This window comes from Dendrobium catenatum, unplaced genomic scaffold (genome assembly GCF_001605985.2).
Source record: "Dendrobium catenatum unplaced genomic scaffold, ASM160598v2 fragScaff_scaffold_390, whole genome shotgun sequence".
Taxonomy (NCBI): Eukaryota; Viridiplantae; Streptophyta; class Magnoliopsida; order Asparagales; family Orchidaceae; genus Dendrobium; species Dendrobium catenatum.
The window spans coordinates 2,978,497-2,984,496 of NW_021318852.1; positions in this window are offsets into that span (position 1 = coordinate 2,978,497).

Below are 6,000 nucleotides of genomic sequence, written 5' to 3' on the forward strand. Positions count from 1 at the left end.
AGAGTCTAGATAAAGTAGAAAATCATTATCGTGGTGTTATTTTGAGTCCCTACAGAGCATTGTGAAGTAAACAAACATGATGAGGATATCGAAAATCGAAAAAGCCGGAGGGTTGAGTAATGTGGATAGCTTCATTGAGTTTGCCGTGAAGAAATGCGTCGGATACGTCAAGTTGAATGACTTTCCAATTCTGTTGCAGTGCAATGGTTAGCAAAATTCTAATAGAAGGCATCTTGACAACTTGATTAATAGTCTCATTGTAATCAATCCCTTGCTCTTATTTGGACCCCTAAGCAACTAGATGAGCTTTGTAGCATGCAACAGTGCCATTCAAATTTAATTCAGTTTTGAAAATCTACATATAGTTGAGAATATGATGGGGAGAGGAAGAAATAAGTGTCCAGATGCCTTGTTGCTGCATATAGCTTGGAATTCATCAAAAATAGCATTACTTGAGTATAGAAAGTGGGTTCAAAGGTGTTATTTAGAGTTTGTTGCAAATCGAAAATATATTTGGGCTTCAGAGATCCTATTTTGAATCTAGTTTGAATTGAATGAGTTGGAGGAGCAAGTGGAACACAGGAGAATGGTGGGGAAGTTGAGTTGCGTGGGGAAACAAAGACAACATCCCAATTGAGAGGAAGTGGTAGTGGATGGTGAAGCAAAAACATAGGATGTGGGTGCTAGAGTAAATGTATAGTTTGAAGGAGCAGCTTTGGTTTGCAGTTTGGACAAAACATAGGACGTGAGAAGTGGAGTGAGTGGTGGGATGGTAGTTGGCTGCACCTAAAGAAATGTGGTGCTGTTTGATGAAAAAGAAAATTATGCTCATAAAAAAACATGTTCGAAAAAAATAATCTTGCGAGTGACTGACTTGTAGCACTAACAACCTTTGTGAGATGAATTATAGCCTATGAACACACATGGTAGAGAGTACGACACAAGTATATGGAGATTTAGTCATTCTTATTAATGATGTGATAAGTTTAACAATAAATTTTAAAATTTTTGTCAATACAAAGTAACTATTAATTTTGTAATCACATGGGTATAAGCTTTCATTGTCACCCTCATATATATATATATATATATATATATATATATATATATATATATAAGTTGGAGAAGTGTCCCGATGGAGCCCACAACTTTAATTGCATTATAATATTTAAATCACAAATGAACAGCACTAAAGCATATGAAAAATGTGTCCCACTGAAGGAACTCCTAATTTCAACTTCTTCTTTGGCTGTAATCACCCACCAATCATCAGGATTCTTTGACAATTTGTGAAATCTTTGAGAGCTGATTCCTTTCAACCTCGTCAAAGATGGACATCGCCGCTGGACTTTAGAGCATCCATCTCCAATCAAGCTTTATCTCCAACTCTTCTTCTATACGCGAAGGGATGAAAAAGGTTTGGCCTCAATTCCGCTCATGCTCTGCGCTTATGGTAAATTCTAGGCACTTGTATCTTGTCTCACTAAAAATGGCGGGCTTTGGTGGCATATATGTTCCACTCCGATAGTCACCATCGAAATCTCGGAGATGGAGATTGACTCTGTGAGATGAAGTGTAGCCTATGAACACACAAGGTAGAGAACACGACAAAAGTGTATTTTGAGATGAAGTGTAGCCTATGAAAAAACATGTTAGAGAACACGACACAAGTATATACTGTAATATCAAAAATCTGCTCCAGGATCGTCCAGGACGATCTGAATCGTCCTGGGACGATCAGTGGAAATTTTGCTCCAGAATTTGCCCAGTTTTGCTCCAGGTGATTTCTGTACATATCGTCCAGGCCGATCGGCACTGTAGAAAATATTGGCCTGAGAATAGTTCTGGGAACCGTCCAGGACGATCCAAAGCCATTCGGCCAGATCAAAAGATATAACGATGTGAGAGCTTCAGGATAGATTATTCCCAACACAAGTTTTCCAATCTTCAATTGCTCGATACTTGCATTTTTTCTATTTTACATGGATATGTATATATATATATATTCTTTTTTTCTTCTCCTATCTTTATTTTTTATACTTTATATATATATACACACACTCATGGGGAACAGAAGACGAAAGCGGTGCTAGCGGACGGGGTGGACTCAAATCATAGGCGGAATGGACAGTGTGCTAGGGAGTGAAATCAAATAGGATGAGGGAGTTGGGTCGGAGTTATGGGAGTAGACGCGGGTCACATGCAGGAGGTCGAGCCGGAGGCTGGTGGCGTGCAGCGGTCGGGACAAAGTGTGGATGAGAAGGGGAGCCTGGCCGTGGGATGTTGAAGCACGCTTGGGCTTCGGGACAAAGGCGCGTGTATGGAGGGAGATCGAGCGAGAGATGAGGGGGTTCGACTCCTATTCTTATGTGCAGCTTCAATTGGAGACGCACGACAAGTAGGGATACGAGTTAGGGAGAGACCATCTGAACTAATGGAGTTTCTTTTATGCGGTTGAGTTCGAATGAATAGAGGGAGCGAGTGGTTGTTTGCTTTTGTATTGTGAGTGGAAATTACATGAGGAGCAAAATGTTGTGTCATTTGGGAGCGAACCATGCGTGAGGTGGGGTTAGTGGTCAAGATTATCACATATAGAGATTTCACAATGGAGACACACAAGCGGAAAAGTCACTATTGAAGTCACGAAAAGGAGTCTCACATCTTCAGCTCCACTAGTCTTTTTTTTTTTTGGGTACTTTGGAATTGCAACAAGGAGACAAAATATGAGAAGTGTTAATGGTGAGTCTTAATTATTTGATATTGTTTAAAGACTTAAGTGTTAGGATAGTATGCAAAATATAATAGATTCAAATGTGATGCATGCAACTTCCTAAAAAAAAGAAACAAAAACCTCAAATCTATGGGACTATTTGTTATCCAATTTTAGGCGTGATTTAGATTTAGCTTAAATACTACCAAATATAATTTTTGGGATTCTAAATTCTATTGTACTGATAATTCATGTTTCACTGTTTCAGTTTTGTTCTTGGTTAAATTCAAAATTTGTTAGATTTCATCATTCAGAATTTTTAATACATTTAAGGATTTGTCTTCTCTCAAATCTTAAATCCTGAAATAGATAGTTAAACAATTTATCAAGATTTAACAAGATTAGATTTAATTATTTTTATGGTAAACAATTTTCAAGCTTTAATCCTCTCAAAATTGACTAATTCTGGATTTAAAGGATATAATAAATCCTACTTCTAACCAAACACAATAAGTCACATTGTCCTTTATTCCTCTTAACCACAAGAAGAAGCTTGCTTACGAGATGTTGGGAATGCTTTCTGAGGCTAGCCTTACCTTGTCTCTTTCTCATTTTGGCTAGAAGTTATTAGGTTCTTCTACTACAACAACAACATCAAGCCTTTATCCCACTTTCTCTTCCACTAAAATCCTTCCTCCGTGTGCTCACGTGTAGTTCATCTTTTTCTCAATCTATTGCATTTCTTTTTACTAATGAGGAAGACATGCAACTTGCTTTTTGAAGATGAATCAATTTCTTTGTTAATTATTTTTGGGTTCCTATTGTTAATAAAGTCTCTTTTGGTTTCCTAACTATGATGGATCTCAAAACAAAAAACAAAAAACCCTCTGAGATAGGTTTATTGAGAGCTTTCATCATTGCACAGTTGAATTCCGGACATTCATTGATTAAATTGCAAAAAAAAAAAAAGATCTAATAATTCGTTCATGTTTTCTAGATTTGTTTACTATGCCAAAAGTTTAGCTATAAAAGTGCTTTGATTTATACATATTTTTATGTGAAATAAGAGGTTTCAATTTCATTTCCCCGTATGCTCTTACATCTCCTTAATTATGCAATCTAATACTCTTTGAGTGGTATATTTGGCAAAACTTCTAGTATTCATGCTGCTATTGCTAATTTGTCTCATTCTTTATCAGCTCGGATGTTATTTATTTAACATGGATCTGACGCATAGTTTTTATTAGAAAGTGTAGACTGGCTCTGATCATAATTGTTTTGGCAACATATAATTTTTGAAAATATACTTTTATGTTATCATCATTGCAAGACACATGTTTATGAAATCTCCACTTCTCATTGTTTACTGAATTAATGAGAAGTACTAGTCCCATTGATAAGGGTAAAAAAGTTGTGGTCCAAAATGTCTCAATAAATAAGCTGTCTACTCCATCATCATCATTAGTTTATCCCAGCGATTTAGGGCTGTGCGTACTACTACAAGACCTAATGATTTTGCTAAAAAAAGTGTGTATTCCCCAACACTCTTCCTTTTCAAGCAACTGATATTATGGTTTAAGAAGATCAAAGAACAGGGGATCTTTTGAGAACTCTACTCATTGACCTTGGATAGAAGTGGACACTAGTGTGAGGTTGGGGTGGTTTAACCTCATCTAAACGCTGGCATGAATGCTGATGAGAAACATGTTTCTTAAATACTAATGGTAGTTTACAGCGTTAGAATGGTGATGATATTTTCTTATGAATATTGAAGCAGTGCCTGCTTTATCAGCCTCTTCAGAAGCATTTTAACAAATCTGTCATAATAAACACTATTATATCTTTCCACTGTGGGCTCCAAAAATTTCGCATTGTCGGCCTCTCTGAGCCATCTCTTTCTATTTGGTGGGGAGAGTTTTAACGGGTTTAAATTTTGGGTGAATTTTTATAAAGCAGTTTGGGTCTTTAGATAAGACACTACGATGATTTTCTATAGGCGTAAGCCTCTATAGTTAATTACCTTTCCTGATAACGAGAGAAAACTTCCGATTAAGGCTAGTCATGAGATGGGCATTGAGTACCCAACATATAATAACAACTTTAAGATTTGAATTTGGTTTTATGATTAAGAACTTATTACCATAAACTTAAAATAGGTGATGGGGGGACTGAAGATGAGCCTGATCAAGATCCCATAGTTTCGTTATCCCATGCTGTCATGATCTATGGTCTACTTAGTCAGAGGAGATAGACGAACTAACCTGACATAAGGCATCTTATCAACGCCATGTGTTACTTTGTCCAATAATACCTTGTAGACCTGGGGTGGTGTTTGCCAAAGAGGATAGATTTGAATCTACCTTAGATAACAGAGAGCATTATGCCTATCGAATATACCATATGAATTATTACTCAAGGGTTTAACGTCATTAGGGAACATATGGGCTTTGGCCGTAAGCGTAATATAAGTGTCATTTTGCGACAAAATCATTCGATCAGAGGGCACGTGCCACATCCCTGCTGACAAGAGACTATTTGAGGATGAATCTTAGTGATACACCCGACATGACATTTGTTCTTTGTGAGCTGAAGTTAATTTCAAATTTACTACACTCGATAAACAGTTACAGAAAGTGGATGGGTTTTAGTTGTAAATTTTCAGGTGATAGATTTCATTTTAAGAATTCTGATTTTTATTGGTTTTAAGATTTGACCCATTTGATTGAGATTTTATGTCAGCGCGGCCATAATCGGGGTGACGTTGAAGTCACTTTAAACTTTTGTATTTTGTAGCAATTTAGGAGGCTTCTTATAATTCAGGTCATGTCAACTAGTCATTTCAAGGAGGATAAGACTTGAAATATTTGACCCGTGTTGTATTCTTGGACCATCGGATTTAAGAATCAAATGTGACTATCGGAGCACATGCGGGTCGTGTTTTTAGCATATAAGTTGGAACTATTATGAAAGTATCGTCTTTTGTCCTCTTGTACAAGTGTTGCGAATCCGGTGGTGTATTGGGAATGTTTGTTTAATAGGTACTAGGAGGTCGTGTTTTTACTTGTTAGTGAATTGCATTGATCGCTACGATCCCCTATTATATCATATAGGTTAGTTGTGTGCACTACAGATTCCTTGATCCTCCTATAGGCTAGTTTGATACGAGCTCCTTGTCCCCTCCTGTAGACTAATCATTGTGGATACCACGAATTCTCTGCTCTACTCATAGGAGAATTGTAGTATTGTTCTTGCATAATATTCATTTCAAGATGCTCATTAATGACAATTGT